A 20,146-nucleotide genomic window follows, 5' to 3' on the forward strand; every position below is an offset into this window, starting at 1 on the left:
GAACACAAATGGGAAAAGAGCCGTTCTAAACTGGGGACCATGGTGTCTTTCCCTAGTCTACACAGAAACAGCACTCTGAGGGAGACGAGCTGCTGGCATTTGGTAGCAAAATCTCCTATGCTGAAGAGTATCATTTCGTTGTAAGAGGGTTGCATTAGCCTAGCCACATTTTCTCAACTGGCTATAAAGGAGGGCAGTCAGTAGGCCTCACCCTTCAAGCCCACTCCAATTTCATAGAGAAATCACCAGGCCTCGGTGTGCTTTCCTGTGGCAAGGAAACTTTTCTTTCATTCCTTAGGTGGCACATTGGCTCAGAACTGCCCTACCCCATGGATTCCGGGATGTGCAGCCCGATTAGTTGAGATCAGCCCTTCTGGCTCTTTCATGGATGAAACCAACTGGGAAAGAGCCCTTTTAAGCTGGGGACCATGGTGTCTTTCCCTAGTCTACACAGAAACAGCACTCTGAGGGAGACGAGCTGCTGGCGTTTGGTAGCAAAATCTCCTCTGCTGAAGAGTATCATTTCGTTGTAAGAGGGTTGCATTAGCCTAGCCACATTTTCTCAACTGGCTATAAAGGAGGGCAGTCAGTAGGCCTCACCCTTCAAGCCCATTCCAATTTCATAGAGAAATCACCAGGCCTCGGTGTGCTTTCCTGTGGCAAGGAAACTTTTCTTTCGTTCCTTAGGTGGCACATTGGCTCAGAACTGCCCTACCCCATGGATTCCGGGATGTGCAGCCCGATTAGTTGAGATCAGCCCTTCTGGCTCTTTCATGGATGAAACCAACTGGGAAAGAGCCCTTTTAAGCTGGGGACCATGGTTTCTTTCCCTAGTCTGCACACAAACAGCACTCTGAGGGAGGAGAGCTGCTGGCGTTTGGTAGCAAAACCTCCTATTCTGAAGGGAAACATTTCGTTGTAAGCGGGTAGATTCAGCCTTGCCACATTTTCTCAGCTGGCTATAAAGGAGGGCACTCTGTTGGCAGACTTACTTGGGGCACTGCTTCCCAGGCCGAAAACTTTGCTTTCATTCCTTCGGTGGCACATTGGTTCAGAACTGCCCTACCCCAAGGATACAGGGTTGTGCAGCCCGATTAGTTGAGATAAGCCTTTCTGACTCTGTCATGGATGAAACCAACTGGGAAAAGAGCCGGTATAAGCTCGGGACCATGGTGTCTTTCCCTAGTCTACACAGAAACAGCACTCTGAGGGAGAGGAGCTGCTGGCGTTTGGTAGCAAAATCTCCTATTCTGAAGAGACACCTTTCGGTGTAAGCGGCTTGCATCAGCCTTGCCACATTTTCTCAACTGGCTATAAAGGAAGGCAGTCAGTAGGCCTCACCCTTCAAGCCCACTCCAATTTCATGGAGAAAACACCAGGCCTCGGTGTGCTTTCCTGTGGCAAGGAAACTTTTCTTTCATTCCTTAGGTGGCACATTGGCTCCGAACTGCCCTACCCCATGGATTAGGGGATGTGCAGCCCGATTAGTTGAGATCAGCCCTTCTGGCTCTTTCATGGATGAAACCAACTGGGAAAAGAGCCGTTCTAAGCTGGGGACCATGGTGTCTTTCCCTAGTCTACACAGAAACAGCTCACTGAGGGAGAGGAGCTGCTGGCGTTTGGTAGCAAAATCTCCTATTCTGAAGAGAAACATTTCGTTGTAAGCGGGTAGATACAGCGTTGCCACTTTTGCTCAGCTGGCTATAAAGGAGGGCACTCTGTTGGCAGATTTACTTGAGGCCCTGCTTCCCAGGCTGAAAACTTTGCTCTCATTCCTTAGGTGGCACATTGGCTCAGCACTGCCCTACCCAAAGGATTCAGGGATGTGCAGCCTGATTAGTTGAGATCAGCCCTTCTGGCTCTTTCATGGATGAAACCAACTGGGAAAGAGCCCTTTAAGCTGGGGACCATGGTGTCTTTCCCTAGTCTACACACAAACAGCTCTTTGACGGAGGAGAGCTGCTGGCGTTTGGTAGCAAAACCTCCTATTCTGAAGGGAAACATTTCGTTGTAAGCGGGTAGATTCAGCCTGGCCACATTTTCTCAGCTGGCTATAAAGGAGTGCACTCTGTTGGCAGACTTACCTGAGGACCTTCGTCCCAGGCTGGAATCTTTGCTTTCATTCCTTAGGTGGCACATTGGCTCAGAACTGCCCTACCCCAAGGATACAGGGATGTGCAGCCCGATTAGTTGAGATCAGCCCTTCTGGCTCTTTCATGGATGAAACCAACTGGGAAAAGAGCCGTTCTAAGCTGGGGACCATGGTGTCTTTCCCTAGTCTACACAGAAACAGCTCACTGAGGGAGAGGAGCTGCTGGCGTTTGGTAGCAAAATCTCCTATTCTGAAGAGAAACATTTCGTTGTAAGCGGGTAGATACAGCGTTGCCACTTTTGCTCAGCTGGCTATAAAGGAGGGCACTCTGTTGGCAGATTTACTTGAGGCCCTGCTTCCCAGGCTGAAAACTTTGCTCTCATTCCTTAGGTGGCACATTGGCTCAGAACTGCCCTACCCAAAGGATTCAGGGATGTGCAGCCTGATTAGTTGAGATCAGCCCTTCTGGCTCTTTCATGGATGAAACCAACTGGGAAAGAGCCCTTTAAGCTGGGGACCATGGTGTCTTTCCCTAGTCTACACACAAACAGCTCTTTGACGGAGGAGAGCTGCTGGCGTTTGGTAGCAAAACCTCCTATTCTGAAGGGAAACATTTCGTTGTAAGCGGGTAGATTCAGCCTGGCCACATTTTCTCAGCTGGCTATAAAGGAGGGCACTCTGTTGGCACACTTACTTGAGGTCATGCGTCCCAGGCTGAAATCTTTGCTTTCATTCCTTCGGTGGCACATTGGCTCAGAACTGCCCTACCCAAGGATACAGGAATGTGCAGCCCGATTTGTTGAGATCAGCCCTTCTGGCTCTTTCATGGATGAAACCAACTGGGAAAAGAGCCGTTCTAAGCTGGGGACCATGGTGTCTTTCCCTAATCTACACAGAAACAGAACACTGAGGGAGAGGAGCTGCTGGCGTTTGGTAGCAAAATCTCCTATTCTGAAGAGAAACATTTCGTTGTAAGCGGGTAGATTCAGCGTTGCCACTTTTGCTCAGCTGGCTATAAAGGAGGGCACTCTGTTGGCAGATTTACTTGAGGCCCTGATTCCCAGGCTGAAAACTTTGCTTTCATTCCTTAGGTGGCACATTGGCTCAGAACTGCCCTACCCCAAGGATTCAGGGATGTGCAGCCCGATTTGTTGAGATCAGCCCTTCTGACACTTTCATGGATGAACCCAAATGGGAAAAGAGCCGTTCTAAACTGGGGACCATGGTGTCTTTCCCTAGTCTACACAGAAACAGCACTCTGAGGGAGACGAGCTGCTGGCATTTGGTAGCAAAATCTCCTATGCTGAAGAGTATCATTTCGTTGTAAGAGGGTTGCATTAGCCTAGCCACATTTTCTCAACTGGCTATAAAGGAGGGCAGTCAGTAGGCCTCACCCTTCAAGCCCACTCCAATTTCATAGAGAAATCACCAGGCCTCGGTGTGCTTTCCTGTGGCAAGGAAACTTTTCTTTCATTCCTTAGGTGGCACATTGGCTCAGAACTGCCCTACCCCATGGATTCCGGGATGTGCAGCCCGATTAGTTGAGATCAGCCCTTCTGGCTCTTTCATGGATGAAACCAACTGGGAAAGAGCCCTTTTAAGCTGGGGACCATGGTGTCTTTCCCTAGTCTACACAGAAACAGCACTCTGAGGGAGACGAGCTGCTGGCGTTTGGTAGCAAAATCTCCTCTGCTGAAGAGTATCATTTCGTTGTAAGAGGGTTGCATTAGCCTAGCCACATTTTCTCAACTGGCTATAAAGGAGGGCAGTCAGTAGGCCTCACCCTTCAAGCCCATTCCAATTTCATAGAGAAATCACCAGGCCTCGGTGTGCTTTCCTGTGGCAAGGAAACTTTTCTTTCGTTCCTTAGGTGGCACATTGGCTCAGAACTGCCCTACCCCATGGATTCCGGGATGTGCAGCCCGATTAGTTGAGATCAGCCCTTCTGGCTCTTTCATGGATGAAACCAACTGGGAAAGAGCCCTTTTAAGCTGGGGACCATGGTGTCTTTCCCTAGTCTGCACACAAACAGCACTCTGAGGGAGGAGAGCTGCTGGCGTTTGGTAGCAAAACCTCCTATTCTGAAGGGAAACATTTCGTTGTAAGCGGGTAGATTCAGCCTTGCCACATTTTCTCAGCTGGCTATAAAGGAGGGCACTCTGTTGGCAGACTTACTTGGGGCACTGCTTCCCAGGCCGAAAACTTTGCTTTCATTCCTTCGGTGGCACATTGGTTCAGAACTGCCCTACCCCAAGGATACAGGGTTGTGCAGCCCGATTAGTTGAGATAAGCCTTTCTGACTCTGTCATGGATGAAACCAACTGGGAAAAGAGCCGGTATAAGCTCGGGACCATGGTGTCTTTCCCTAGTCTACACAGAAACAGCACTCTGAGGGAGAGGAGCTGCTGGCGTTTGGTAGCAAAATCTCCTTTTCTGAAGAGACACCTTTCGGTGTAAGCGGCTTGCATCAGCCTTGCCACATTTTCTCAACTGGCTATAAAGGAAGGCAGTCAGTAGGCCTCACCCTTCAAGCCCACTCCAATTTCATGGAGAAAACACCAGGCCTCGGTGTGCTTTCCTGTGGCAAGGAAACTTTTCTTTCATTCCTTAGGTGGCACATTGGCTCCGAACTGCCCTACCCCATGGATTAGGGGATGTGCAGCCCAATTAGTTGAGATCAGCCCTTCTGGCTCTTTCATGGATGAAACCAACTGGGAAAAGAGCCGTTCTAAGCTGGGGACCATGGTGTCTTTCCCTAGTCTACACAGAAACAGCTCACTGAGGGAGAGGAGCTGCTGGCGTTTGGTAGCAAAATCTCCTATTCTGAAGAGAAACATTTCGTTGTAAGCGGGTAGATACAGCGTTGCCACTTTTGCTCAGCTGGCTATAAAGGAGGGCACTCTGTTGGCAGATTTACTTGAGGCCCTGCTTCCCAGGCTGAAAACTTTGCTCTCATTCCTTAGGTGGCACATTGGCTCAGAACTGCCCTACCCAAAGGATTCAGGGATGTGCAGCCTGATTAGTTGAGATCAGCCCTTCTGGCTCTTTCATGGATGAAACCAACTGGGAAAGAGCCCTTTAAGCTGGGGACCATGGTGTCTTTCCCTAGTCTACACACAAACAGCTCTTTGACGGAGGAGAGCTGCTGGCGTTTGGTAGCAAAACCTCCTATTCTGAAGGGAAACATTTCGTTGTAAGCGGGTAGATTCAGCCTGGCCACATTTTCTCAGCTGGCTATAAAGGAGGGCACTCTGTTGGCACACTTACTTGAGGTCATGCGTCCCAGGCTGAAATCTTTGCTTTCATTCCTTAGGTGGCACATTGGCTCAGAACTGCCCTACCCAAGGATACAGGAATGTGCAGCCCGATTTGTTGAGATCAGCCCTTCTGGCTCTTTCATGGATGAAACCAACTGGGAAAAGAGCCGTTCTAAGCTGGGGACCATGGTGTCTTTCCCTAATCTACACAGAAACAGAACACTGAGGGAGAGGAGCTGCTGGCGTTTGGTAGCAAAATCTCCTATTCTGAAGAGAAACATTTCGTTGTAAGCGGGTAGATTCAGCGTTGCCACTTTTGCTCAGCTGGCTATAAAGGAGGGCACTCTGTTGGCAGATTTACTTGAGGCCCTGATTCCCAGGCTGAAAACTTTGCTTTCATTCCTTAGGTGGCACATTGGCTCAGAACTGCCCTACCCCAAGGATTCAGGGATGTGCAGCCCGATTTGTTGAGATCAGCCCTTCTGACACTTTCATGGATGAACCCAAATGGGAAAAGAGCCGTTCTAAACTGGGGACCATGGTGTCTTTCCCTAGTCTACACAGAAACAGCACTCTGAGGGAGACGAGCTGCTGGCATTTGGTAGCAAAATCTCCTATGCTGAAGAGTATCATTTCGTTGTAAGAGGGTTGCATTAGCCTAGCCACATTTTCTCAACTGGCTATAAAGGAGGGCAGTCAGTAGGCCTCACCCTTCAAGCCCACTCCAATTTCATAGAGAAATCACCAGGCCTCGGTGTGCTTTCCTGTGGCAAGGAAACTTTTCTTTCATTCCTTAGGTGGCACATTGGCTCAGAACTGCCCTACCCCATGGATTCCGGGATGTGCAGCCCGATTAGTTGAGATCAGCCCTTCTGGCTCTTTCATGGATGAAACCAACTGGGAAAGAGCCCTTTTAAGCTGGGGACCATGGTGTCTTTCCCTAGTCTACACAGAAACAGCACTCTGAGGGAGACGAGCTGCTGGCGTTTGGTAGCAAAATCTCCTCTGCTGAAGAGTATCATTTCGTTGTAAGAGGGTTGCATTAGCCTAGCCACATTTTCTCAACTGGCTATAAAGGAGGGCAGTCAGTAGGCCTCACCCTTCAAGCCCATTCCAATTTCATAGAGAAATCACCAGGCCTCGGTGTGCTTTCCTGTGGCAAGGAAACTTTTCTTTCGTTCCTTAGGTGGCACATTGGCTCAGAACTGCCCTACCCCATGGATTCCGGGATGTGCAGCCCGATTAGTTGACATCAGCCCTTCTGGCTCTTTCATGGATGAAACCAACTGGGAAAGAGCCCTTTTAAGCTGGGGACCATGGTGTCTTTCCCTAGTCTGCACACAAACAGCACTCTGAGGGAGGAGAGCTGCTGGCGTTTGGTAGCAAAACCTCCTATTCTGAAGGGAAACATTTCGTTGTAAGCGGGTAGATTCAGCCTTGCCACATTTTCTCAGCTGGCTATAAAGGAGGGCACTCTGTTGGCAGACTTACTTGGGGCACTGCTTCCCAGGCCGAAAACTTTGCTTTCATTCCTTCGGTGGCACATTGGTTCAGAACTGCCCTACCCCAAGGATACAGGGTTGTGCAGCCCGATTAGTTGAGATAAGCCTTTCTGACTCTGTCATGGATGAAACCAACTGGGAAAAGAGCCGGTATAAGCTCGGGACCATGGTGTCTTTCCCTAGTCTACACAGAAACAGCACTCTGAGGGAGAGGAGCTGCTGGCGTTTGGTAGCAAAATCTCCTATTCTGAAGAGACACCTTTCGGTGTAAGCGGCTTGCATCAGCCTTGCCACATTTTCTCAACTGGCTATAAAGGAAGGCAGTCAGTAGGCCTCACCCTTCAAGCCCACTCCAATTTCATGGAGAAAACACCAGGCCTCGGTGTGCTTTCCTGTGGCAAGGTAACTTTTCTTTCATTCCTTAGGTGGCACATTGGCTCCGAACTGCCCTACCCCATGGATTAGGGGATGTGCAGCCCGATTAGTTGAGATCAGCCCTTCTGGCTCTTTCATGGATGAAACCAACTGGGAAAAGAGCCGTTCTAAGCTGGGGACCATGGTGTCTTTCCCTAGTCTACACAGAAACAGCTCACTGAGGGAGAGGAGCTGCTGGCGTTTGGTAGCAAAATCTCCTATTCTGAAGAGAAACATTTCGTTGTAAGCGGGTAGATACAGCGTTGCCACTTTTGCTCAGCTGGCTATAAAGGAGGGCACTCTGTTGGCAGATTTACTTGAGGCCCTGCTTCCCAGGCTGAAAACTTTGCTCTCATTCCTTAGGTGGCACATTGGCTCAGAACTGCCCTACCCAAAGGATTCAGGGATGTGCAGCCTGATTAGTTGAGATCAGCCCTTCTGGCTCTTTCATGGATGAAACCAACTGGGAAAGAGCCCTTTAAGCTGGGGACCATGGTGTCTTTCCCTAGTCTACACACAAACAGCTCTTTGAGGGAGGAGAGCTGCTGGCGTTTGGTAGCAAAACCTCCTATTCTGAAGGGAAACATTTCGTTGTAAGCGGGTAGATTCAGCCTGGCCACATTTTCTCAGCTGGCTATAAAGGAGGGCACTCTGTTGGCACACTTACTTGAGGTCATGCGTCCCAGGCTGAAATCTTTGCTTTCATTCCTTCGGTGGCACATTGGCTCAGAACTGCCCTACCCAAGGATACAGGAATGTGCAGCCCGATTTGTTGAGATCAGCCCTTCTGGCTCTTTCATGGATGAAACCAACTGGGAAAAGAGCCGTTCTAAGCTGGGGACCATGGTGTCTTTCCCTAATCTACACAGAAACAGAACACTGAGGGAGAGGAGCTGCTGGCGTTTGGTAGCAAAATCTCCTATTCTGAAGAGAAACATTTCGTTGTAAGCGGGTAGATTCAGCGTTGCCACTTTTGCTCAGCTGGCTATAAAGGAGGGCACTCTGTTGGCAGATTTACTTGAGGCCCTGATTCCCAGGCTGAAAACTTTGCTTTCATTCCTTAGGTGGCACATTGGCTCAGAACTGCCCTACCCCAAGGATTCAGGGATGTGCAGCCCGATTTGTTGAGATCAGCCCTTCTGACACTTTCATGGATGAACCCAAATGGGAAAAGAGCCGTTCTAAACTGGGGACCATGGTGTCTTTCCCTAGTCTACACAGAAACAGCACTCTGAGGGAGACGAGCTGCTGGCATTTGGTAGCAAAATCTCCTATGCTGAAGAGTATCATTTCGTTGTAAGAGGGTTGCATTAGCCTAGCCACATTTTCTCAACTGGCTATAAAGGAGGGCAGTCAGTAGGCCTCACCCTTCAAGCCCACTCCAATTTCATAGAGAAATCACCAGGCCTCGGTGTGCTTTCCTGTGGCAAGGAAACTTTTCTTTCATTCCTTAGGTGGCACATTGGCTCAGAACTGCCCTACCCCATGGATTCCGGGATGTGCAGCCCGATTAGTTGAGATCAGCCCTTCTGGCTCTTTCATGGATGAAACCAACTGGGAAAGAGCCCTTTTAAGCTGGGGACCATGGTGTCTTTCCCTAGTCTGCACACAAACAGCACTCTGAGGGAGGAGAGCTGCTGGCGTTTGGTAGCAAAACCTCCTATTCTGAAGGGAAACATTTCGTTGTAAGCGGGTAGATTCAGCCTTGCCACATTTTCTCAGCTGGCTATAAAGGAGGGCACTCTGTTGGCAGACTTACTTGGGGCACTGCTTCCCAGGCCGAAAACTTTGCTTTCATTCCTTCGGTGGCACATTGGTTCAGAACTGCCCTACCCCAAGGATACAGGGTTGTGCAGCCCGATTAGTTGAGATAAGCCTTTCTGACTCTGTCATGGATGAAACCAACTGGGAAAAGAGCCGGTATAAGCTCGGGACCATGGTGTCTTTCCCTAGTCTACACAGAAACAGCACTCTGAGGGAGAGGAGCTGCTGGCGTTTGGTAGCAAAATCTCCTATTCTGAAGAGACACCTTTCGGTGTAAGCGGCTTGCATCAGCCTTGCCACATTTTCTCAACTGGCTATAAAGGAAGGCAGTCAGTAGCCCTCACCCTTCAAGCCCACTCCAATTTCATGGAGAAAACACCAGGCCTCGGTGTGCTTTCCTGTGGCAAGGAAACTTTTCTTTCATTCCTTAGGTGGCACATTGGCTCCGAACTGCCTTACCCCATGGATTAGGGGATGTGCAGCCCGATTAGTTGAGATCAGCCCTTCTGGCTCTTTCATGGATGAAACCAACTGGGAAAAGAGCCGTTCTAAGCTGGGGACCATGGTGTCTTTCCCTAGTCTACACAGAAACAGCTCACTGAGGGAGAGGAGCTGCTGGCGTTTGGTAGCAAAATCTCCTATTCTGAAGAGAAACATTTCGTTGTAAGCGGGTAGATACAGCGTTGCCACTTTTGCTCAGCTGGCTATAAAGGAGGGCACTCTGTTGGCAGATTTACTTGAGGCCCTGTTTCCCAGGCTGAAAACTTTGCTCTCATTCCTTAGGTGGCACATTGGCTCAGAACTGCCCTACCCAAAGGATTCAGGGATGTGCAGCCTGATTAGTTGAGATCAGCCCTTCTGGCTCTTTCATGGATGAAACCAACTGGGAAAGAGCCCTTTAAGCTGGGGACCATGGTGTCTTTCCCTAGTCTACACACAAACAGCTCTTTGAGGGAGGAGAGCTGCTGGCATTTGGTAGCAAAACCTCCTATTCTGAAGGGAAACATTTCGTTGTAAGCGGGTAGATTCAGCCTGGCCACATTTTCTCAGCTGGCTATAAAGGAGGGCACTCTGTTGGCACACTTACTTGAGGTCATGCGTCCCAGGCTGAAATCTTTGCTTTCATTCCTTCGGTGGCACATTGGCTCAGAACTGCCCTACCCAAGGATACAGGAATGTGCAGCCCGATTTGTTGAGATCAGCCCTTCTGGCTCTTTCATGGATGAAACCAACTGGGAAAAGAGCCGTTCTAAGCTGGGGACCATGGTGTCTTTCCCTAATCTACACAGAAACAGAACACTGAGGGAGAGGAGCTGCTGGCGTTTGGTAGCAAAATCTCCTATTCTGAAGAGAAACATTTCGTTGTAAGCGGGTAGATTCAGCGTTGCCACTTTTGCTCAGCTGGCTATAAAGGAGGGCACTCTGTTGGCAGATTTACTTGAGGCCCTGATTCCCAGGCTGAAAACTTTGCTTTCATTCCTTAGGTGGCACATTGGCTCAGAACTGCCCTACCCCAAGGATTCAGGGATGTGCAGCCCGATTTGTTGAGATCAGCCCTTCTGACACTTTCATGGATGAACCCAAATGGGAAAAGAGCCGTTCTAAACTGGGGACCATGGTGTCTTTCCCTAGTCTACACAGAAACAGCACTCTGAGGGAGACGAGCTGCTGGCATTTGGTAGCAAAATCTCCTATGCTGAAGAGTATCATTTCGTTGTAAGAGGGTTGCATTAGCCTAGCCACATTTTCTCAACTGGCTATAAAGGAGGGCAGTCAGTAGGCCTCACCCTTCAAGCCCACTCCAATTTCATAGAGAAATCACCAGGCCTCGGTGTGCTTTCCTGTGGCAAGGAAACTTTTCTTTCATTCCTTAGGTGGCACATTGGCTCAGAACTGCCCTACCCCATGGATTCCGGGATGTGCAGCCCGATTAGTTGAGATCAGCCCTTCTGGCTCTTTCATGGATGAAACCAACTGGGAAAGAGCCCTTTTAAGCTGGGGACCATGGTGTCTTTCCCTAGTCTACACAGAAACAGCACTCTGAGGGAGACGAGCTGCTGGCGTTTGGTAGCAAAATCTCCTCTGCTGAAGAGTATCATTTCGTTGTAAGAGGGTTGCATTAGCCTAGCCACATTTTCTCAACTGGCTATAAAGGAGGGCAGTCAGTAGGCCTCACCCTTCAAGCCCATTCCAATTTCATAGAGAAATCACCAGGCCTCGGTGTGCTTTCCTGTGGCAAGGAAACTTTTCTTTCGTTCCTTAGGTGGCACATTGGCTCAGAACTGCCCTACCCCATGGATTCCGGGATGTGCAGCCCGATTAGTTGAGATCAGCCCTTCTGGCTCTTTCATGGATGAAACCAACTGGGAAAGAGCCCTTTTAAGCTGGGGACCATGGTGTCTTTCCCTAGTCTGCACACAAACAGCACTCTGAGGGAGGAGAGCTGCTGGCGTTTGGTAGCAAAACCTCCTATTCTGAAGGGAAACATTTCGTTGTAAGCGGGTAGATTCAGCCTTGCCACATTTTCTCAGCTGGCTATAAAGGAGGGCACTCTGTTGGCAGACTTACTTGGGGCACTGCTTCCCAGGCCGAAAACTTTGCTTTCATTCCTTCGGTGGCACATTGGTTCAGAACTGCCCTACCCCAAGGATACAGGGTTGTGCAGCCCGATTAGTTGAGATAAGCCTTTCTGACTCTGTCATGGATGAAACCAACTGGGAAAAGAGCCGGTATAAGCTCGGGACCATGGTGTCTTTCCCTAGTCTACACAGAAACAGCACTCTGAGGGAGAGGAGCTGCTGGCGTTTGGTAGCAAAATCTCCTATTCTGAAGAGACACCTTTCGGTGTAAGCGGCTTGCATCAGCCTTGCCACATTTTCTCAACTGGCTATAAAGGAAGGCAGTCAGTAGGCCTCACCCTTCAAGCCCACTCCAATTTCATGGAGAAAACACCAGGCCTCGGTGTGCTTTCCTGTGGCAAGGAAACTTTTCTTTCATTCCTTAGGTGGCACATTGGCTCCGAACTGCCCTACCCCATGGATTAGGGGATGTGCAGCCCGATTAGTTGAGATCAGCCCTTCTGGCTCTTTCATGGATGAAACCAACTGGGAAAAGAGCCGTTCTAAGCTGGGGACCATGGTGTCTTTCCCTAGTCTACACAGAAACAGCTCACTGAGGGAGAGGAGCTGCTGGCGTTTGGTAGCAAAATCTCCTATTCTGAAGAGAAACATTTCGTTGTAAGCGGGTAGATACAGCGTTGCCACTTTTGCTCAGCTGGCTATAAAGGAGGGCACTCTGTTGGCAGATTTACTTGAGGCCCTGCTTCCCAGGCTGAAAACTTTGCTCTCATTCCTTAGGTGGCACATTGGCTCAGAACTGCCCTACCCAAAGGATTCAGGGATGTGCAGCCTGATTAGTTGAGATCAGCCCTTCTGGCTCTTTCATGGATGAAACCAACTGGGAAAGAGCCCTTTAAGCTGGGGACCATGGTGTCTTTCCCTAGTCTACACACAAACAGCTCTTTGACGGAGGAGAGCTGCTGGCGTTTGGTAGCAAAACCTCCTATTCTGAAGGGAAACATTTCGTTGTAAGCGGGTAGATTCAGCCTGGCCACATTTTCTCAGCTGGCTATAAAGGAGGGCACTCTGTTGGCACACTTACTTGAGGTCATGCGTCCCAGGCTGAAATCTTTGCTTTCATTCCTTAGGTGGCACATTGGCTCAGAACTGCCCTACCCAAGGATACAGGAATGTGCAGCCCGATTTGTTGAGATCAGCCCTTCTGGCTCTTTCATGGATGAAACCAACTGGGAAAAGAGCCGTTCTAAGCTGGGGACCATGGTGTCTTTCCCTAATCTACACAGAAACAGAACACTGAGGGAGAGGAGCTGCTGGCGTTTGGTAGCAAAATCTCCTATTCTGAAGAGAAACATTTCGTTGTAAGCGGGTAGATTCAGCGTTGCCACTTTTGCTCAGCTGGCTATAAAGGAGGGCACTCTGTTGGCAGATTTACTTGAGGCCCTGATTCCCAGGCTGAAAACTTTGCTTTCATTCCTTAGGTGGCACATTGGCTCAGAACTGCCCTACCCCAAGGATTCAGGGATGTGCAGCCCGATTTGTTGAGATCAGCCCTTCTGACACTTTCATGGATGAACCCAAATGGGAAAAGAGCCGTTCTAAACTGGGGACCATGGTGTCTTTCCCTAGTCTACACAGAAACAGCACTCTGAGGGAGACGAGCTGCTGGCATTTGGTAGCAAAATCTCCTATGCTGAAGAGTATCATTTCGTTGTAAGAGGGTTGCATTAGCCTAGCCACATTTTCTCAACTGGCTATAAAGGAGGGCAGTCAGTAGGCCTCACCCTTCAAGCCCACTCCAATTTCATAGAGAAATCACCAGGCCTCGGTGTGCTTTCCTGTGGCAAGGAAACTTTTCTTTCATTCCTTAGGTGGCACATTGGCTCAGAACTGCCCTACCCCATGGATTCCGGGATGTGCAGCCCGATTAGTTGAGATCAGCCCTTCTGGCTCTTTCATGGATGAAACCAACTGGGAAAGAGCCCTTTTAAGCTGGGGACCATGGTGTCTTTCCCTAGTCTACACAGAAACAGCACTCTGAGGGAGACGAGCTGCTGGCGTTTGGTAGCAAAATCTCCTATGCTTGAAGAGTATCATTTCGTTGTAAGAGGGTTGCATTAGCCTAGCCACATTTTCTCAACTGGCTATAAAGGAGGGCAGTCAGTAGGCCTCACCCTTCAAGCCCATTCCAATTTCATAGAGAAATCACCAGGCCTCGGTGTGCTTTCCTGTGGCAAGGAAACTTTTCTTTCGTTCCTTAGGTGGCACATTGGCTCAGAACTGCCCTACCCCATGGATTCCGGGATGTGCAGCCCGATTAGTTGAGATCAGCCCTTCTGGCTCTTTCATGGATGAAACCAACTGGGAAAGAGCCCTTTTAAGCTGGGGACCATGGTGTCTTTCCCTAGTCTGCACACAAACAGCACTCTGAGGGAGGAGAGCTGCTGGCGTTTGGTAGCAAAACCTCCTATTCTGAAGGGAAACATTTCGTTGTAAGCGGGTAGATTCAGCCTTGCCACATTTTCTCAGCTGGCTATAAAGGAGGGCACTCTGTTGGCAGACTTACTTGGGGCACTGCTTCCCAGGCCGAAAACTTTGCTTTCATTCCTTCGGTGGCACATTGGTTCAGAACTGCCCTACCCCAAGGATACAGGGTTGTGCAGCCCGATTAGTTGAGATAAGCCTTTCTGACTCTGTCATGGATGAAACCAACTGGGAAAAGAGCCGGTATAAGCTCGGGACCATGGTGTCTTTCCCTAGTCTACACAGAAACAGCACTCTGAGGGAGAGGAGCTGCTGGCGTTTGGTAGCAAAATCTCCTATTCTGAAGAGACACCTTTCGGTGTAAGCGGCTTGCATCAGCCTTGCCACATTTTCTCAACTGGCTATAAAGGAAGGCAGTCAGTAGGCCTCACCCTTCAAGCCCACTCCAATTTCATGGAGAAAACACCAGGCCTCGGTGTGCTTTCCTGTGGCAAGGAAACTTTTCTTTCATTCCTTAGGTGGCACATTGGCTCCGAACTGCCCTACCCCATGGATTAGGGGATGTGCAGCCCGATTAGTTGAGATCAGCCCTTCTGGCTCTTTCATGGATGAAACCAACTGGGAAAAGAGCCGTTCTAAGCTGGGGACCATGGTGTCTTTCCCTAGTCTACACAGAAACAGCTCACTGAGGGAGAGGAGCTGCTGGCGTTTGGTAGCAAAATCTCCTATTCTGAAGAGAAACATTTCGTTGTAAGCGGGTAGATACAGCGTTGCCACTTTTGCTCAGCTGGCTATAAAGGAGGGCACTCTGTTGGCAGATTTACTTGAGGCCCTGCTTCCCAGGCTGAAAACTTTGCTCTCATTCCTTAGGTGGCACATTGGCTCAGAACTGCCCTACCCAAAGGATTCAGGGATGTGCAGCCTGATTAGTTGAGATCAGCCCTTCTGGCTCTTTCATGGATGAAACCAACTGGGAAAGAGCCCTTTAAGCTGGGGACCATGGTGTCTTTCCCTAGTCTACACACAAACAGCTCTTTGAGGGAGGAGAGCTGCTGGCGTTTGGTAGCAAAACCTCCTATTCTGAAGGGAAACATTTCGTTGTAAGCGGGTAGATTCAGCCTGGCCACATTTTCTCAGCTGGCTATAAAGGAGGGCACTCTGTTGGCACACTTACTTGAGGTCATGCGTCCCAGGCTGAAATCTTTGCTTTCATTCCTTCGGTGGCACATTGGCTCAGAACTGCCCTACCCAAGGATACAGGAATGTGCAGCCCGATTTGTTGAGATCAGCCCTTCTGGCTCTTTCATGGATGAAACCAACTGGGAAAAGAGCCGTTCTAAGCTGGGGACCATGGTGTCTTTCCCTAATCTACACAGAAACAGAACACTGAGGTAGAGGAGCTGCTGGCGTTTGGTAGCAAAATCTCCTCTTCTGAAGAGAAACATTTCGTTGTAAGCGGGTAGATTGAGCGTTGCCACTTTTGCTCAGCTGGCTATAAAGGAGGGCACTCTGTTGGCAGATTTACTTGAGGCCCTGATTCCCAGGCTGAAAACTTTGCTTTCATTCCTTAGGTGGCACATTGGCTCAGAACTGCCCTACCCCAAGGATTCAGGGATGTGCAGCCCGATTTGTTGAGATCAGCCCTTCTGACACTTTCATGGATGAACCCAAATGGGAAAAGAGCCGTTCTAAACTGGGGACCATGGTGTCTTTCCCTAGTCTACACAGAAACAGCACTCTGAGGGAGACGAGCTGCTGGCATTTGGTAGCAAAATCTCCTATGCTGAAGAGTATCATTTCGTTGTAAGAGGGTTGCATTAGCCTAGCCACATTTTCTCAACTGGCTATAAAGGAGGGCAGTCAGTAGGCCTCACCCTTCAAGCCCACTCCAATTTCATAGAGAAATCACCAGGCCTCGGTGTGCTTTCCTGTGGCAAGGAAACTTTTCTTTCATTCCTTAGGTGGCACATTGGCTCAGAACTGCCCTACCCCATGGATTCCGGGATGTGCAGCCCGATTAGTTGAGATCAGCCCTTCTGGCTCTTTCATGGATGAAACCAACTGGGAAAGAGCCCTTTTAAGCTGGGGACCATGGTGTCTTTCCCTAGTCTGCACACAAACAGCACTCTGAGGGAGGAGAGCTGCTGGCGTTTGGTAGCAAAACCTCCTATTCTGAAGGGAAACATTTCGTTGTAAGCGGGTAGATTCAGCCTTGCCACATTTTCTCAGCTGGCTATAAAGGAGGGCACTCTGTTGGCAGACTTACTTGGGGCACTGCTTCCCAGGCCGAAAACTTTGCTTTCATTCCTTCGGTGGCACATTGGTTCAGAACTGCCCTACCCCAAGGATACAGGGTTGTGCAGCCCGATTAGTTGAGATAAGCCTTTCTGACTCTGTCATGGATGAAACCAACTGGGAAAAGAGCCGGTATAAGCTCGGGACCATGGTGTCTTTCCCTAGTCTACACAGAAACAGCACTCTGAGGGAGAGGAGCTGCTGGCGTTTGGTAGCAAAATCTCCTATTCTGAAGAGACACCTTTCGGTGTAAGCGGCTTGCATCAGCCTTGCCACATTTTCTCAACTGGCTATAAAGGAAGGCAGTCAGTAGGCCTCACCCTTCAAGCCCACTCCAATTTCATGGAGAAAACACCAGGCCTCGGTGTGCTTTCCTGTGGCAAGGTAACTTTTCTTTCATTCCTTAGGTGGCACATTGGCTCCGAACTGCCCTACCCCATGGATTAGGGGATGTGCAGCCCGATTAGTTGAGATCAGCCCTTCTGGCTCTTTCATGGATGAAACCAACTGGGAAAAGAGCCGTTCTAAGCTGGGGACCATGGTGTCTTTCCCTAGTCTACACAGAAACAGCTCACTGAGGGAGAGGAGCTGCTGGTGTTTGGTAGCAAAATCTCCTATTCTGAAGAGAAACATTTCGTTGTAAGCGGGTAGATACAGCGTTGCCACTTTTGCTCAGCTGGCTATAAAGGAGGGCACTCTGTTGGCAGATTTACTTGAGGCCCTGTTTCCCAGGCTGAAAACTTTGCTCTCATTCCTTAGGTGGCACATTGGCTCAGAACTGCCCTACCCAAAGGATTCAGGGATGTGCAGCCTGATTAGTTGAGATCAGCCCTTCTGGCTCTTTCATGGATGAAACCAACTGGGAAAGAGCCCTTTAAGCTGGGGACCATGGTGTCTTTCCCTAGTCTACACACAAACAGCTCTTTGAGGGAGGAGAGCTGCTGGCATTTGGTAGCAAAACCTCCTATTCTGAAGGGAAACATTTCGTTGTAAGCGGGTAGATTCAGCCTGGCCACATTTTCTCAGCTGGCTATAAAGGAGGGCACTCTGTTGGCACACTTACTTGAGGTCATGCGTCCCAGGCTGAAATCTTTGCTTTCATTCCTTCGGTGGCACATTGGCTCAGAACTGCCCTACCCAAGGATACAGGAATGTGCAGCCCGATTTGTTGAGATCAGCCCTTCTGGCTCTTTCATGGATGAAACCAACTGGGAAAAGAGCCGTTCTAAGCTGGGGACCATGGTGTCTTTCCCTAATCTACACAGAAACAGAACACTGAGGGAGAGGAGCTGCTGGCGTTTGGTAGCAAAATCTCCTCTTCTGAAGAGAAACATTTCGTTGTAAGCGGGTAGATTCAGCGTTGCCACTTTTGCTCAGCTGGCTATAAAGGAGGGCACTCTGTTGGCAGATTTACTTGAGGCCCTGATTCCCAGGCTGAAAACTTTGCTTTCATTCCTTAGGTGGCACATTGGCTCAGAACTGCCCTACCCCAAGGATTCAGGGATGTGCAGCCCGATTTGTTGAGATCAGCCCTTCTGACACTTTCATGGATGAACCCAAATGGGAAAAGAGCCGTTCTAAACTGGGGACCATGGTGTCTTTCCCTAGTCTACACAGAAACAGCACTCTGAGGGAGACGAGCTGCTGGCATTTGGTAGCAAAATCTCCTATGCTGAAGAGTATCATTTCGTTGTAAGAGGGTTGCATTAGCCTAGCCACATTTTCTCAACTGGCTATAAAGGAGGGCAGTCAGTAGGCCTCACCCTTCAAGCCCACTCCAATTTCATAGAGAAATCACCAGGCCTCGGTGTGCTTTCCTGTGGCAAGGAAACTTTTCTTTCATTCCTTAGGTGGCACATTGGCTCAGAACTGCCCTACCCCATGGATTCCGGGATGTGCAGCCCGATTAGTTGAGATCAGCCCTTCTGGCTCTTTCATGGATGAAACCAACTGGGAAAGAGCCCTTTTAAGCTGGGGACCATGGTGTCTTTCCCTAGTCTACACAGAAACAGCACTCTGAGGGAGACGAGCTGCTGGCGTTTGGTAGCAAAATCTCCTCTGCTGAAGAGTATCATTTCGTTGTAAGAGGGTTGCATTAGCCTAGCCACATTTTCTCAACTGGCTATAAAGGAGGGCAGTCAGTAGGCCTCACCCTTCAAGCCCATTCCAATTTCATAGAGAAATCACCAGGCCTCGGTGTGCTTTCCTGTGGCAAGGAAACTTTTCTTTCGTTCCTTAGGTGGCACATTGGCTCAGAACTGCCCTACCCCATGGATTCCGGGATGTGCAGCCCGATTAGTTGACATCAGCCCTTCTGGCTCTTTCATGGATGAAACCAACTGGGAAAGAGCCCTTTTAAGCTGGGGACCATGGTGTCTTTCCCTAGTCTGCACACAAACAGCACTCTGAGGGAGGAGAGCTGCTGGCGTTTGGTAGCAAAACCTCCTATTCTGAAGGGAAACATTTCGTTGTAAGCGGGTAGATTCAGCCTTGCCACATTTTCTCAGCTGGCTATAAAGGAGGGCACTCTGTTGGCAGACTTACTTGGGGCACTGCTTCCCAGGCCGAAAACTTTGCTTTCATTCCTTCGGTGGCACATTGGTTCAGAACTGCCCTACCCCAAGGATACAGGGTTGTGCAGCCCGATTAGTTGAGATAAGCCTTTCTGACTCTGTCATGCATGAAACCAACTGGGAAAAGAGCCGGTATAAGCTCGGGACCATGGTGTCTTTCCCTAGTCTACACAGAAACAGCACTCTGAGGGAGAGGAGCTGCTGGCGTTTGGTAGCAAAATCTCCTATTCTGAAGAGACACCTTTCGGTGTAAGCGGCTTGCATCAGCCTTGCCACATTTTCTCAACTGGCTATAAAGGAGGGCACTCTGTTGGCAGATTTACTTGAGGTCATGCATCCCAGGCTGAAATCTTTGCTTTCATTCCTTAGGTGGCACATTGGCTCAGAACTGCCCTACCCAAGGATACAGGAATGTGCAGACCGATTTGTTGAGATCAGCCCTTCTGGCTCTTTCAATGATGAAACCAACTGGGAAAAGAGCCATTCTAAGCTGGGGATCATGGTGTCTTTCCCTAGTCTACACAGAAACAGCACTCTGAGGGAGATGAGCTGCTGGCGTTTGGTAGCAACATCTCCTATTCTGAAGAGAATCATTTCGTTGTAAGCGGGTTCCGTCAGCCTTGCCACATTTTCTCAGCTGGCTATAAAGTAGGGAACTCTGTTGGCAGACTTACTTGAGGCACTGCTTCCCAGGCCGAAAACTTTGCTTTCATTCCTTCGGTGGCACATTGGCTCAGAACTGCCCTACCCCAAGGATACAGGGTTGTGCAGCCCGATTAGTTGAGATAAGCATTTCTCACTCAGTCATGGATGAAACCAACTGGGAAAGAGCCGGTCAATGCTCGGGACCATGGTGTCTTTCCCTAGTCTACACAGAAACAGCACTCTGAGGGAGAGGAGTTGCTGGCGTTTGGTAGCAAAATCTCCTATTCTGAAGAGACACCTTTCGTTGTAAGCGGCTTGCATCAGCCTTGCCACATTTTCTCAACTGGCTATAAAGGAGGGCAGTCAGTAGGCCTCACCCTTCAAGCCCACTCCAATTTCATAGAGAAAACACCAGGCCTCGGTGTGCTTTCCTGTGGCAAGGAAACTTTTCTTTCATTCCTTAGGTGGCACATTGGCTCCGAACTGCCCTACCCCATGGATTCCGGGATGTGCAGCCCGATTAGTTGAGATCAGCCCTTCTGGC

Source organism: Eschrichtius robustus, chromosome 20 (assembly GCF_028021215.1).
Source record: "Eschrichtius robustus isolate mEscRob2 chromosome 20, mEscRob2.pri, whole genome shotgun sequence".
Classification (NCBI taxonomy): Eukaryota; Metazoa; Chordata; class Mammalia; order Artiodactyla; family Eschrichtiidae; genus Eschrichtius; species Eschrichtius robustus.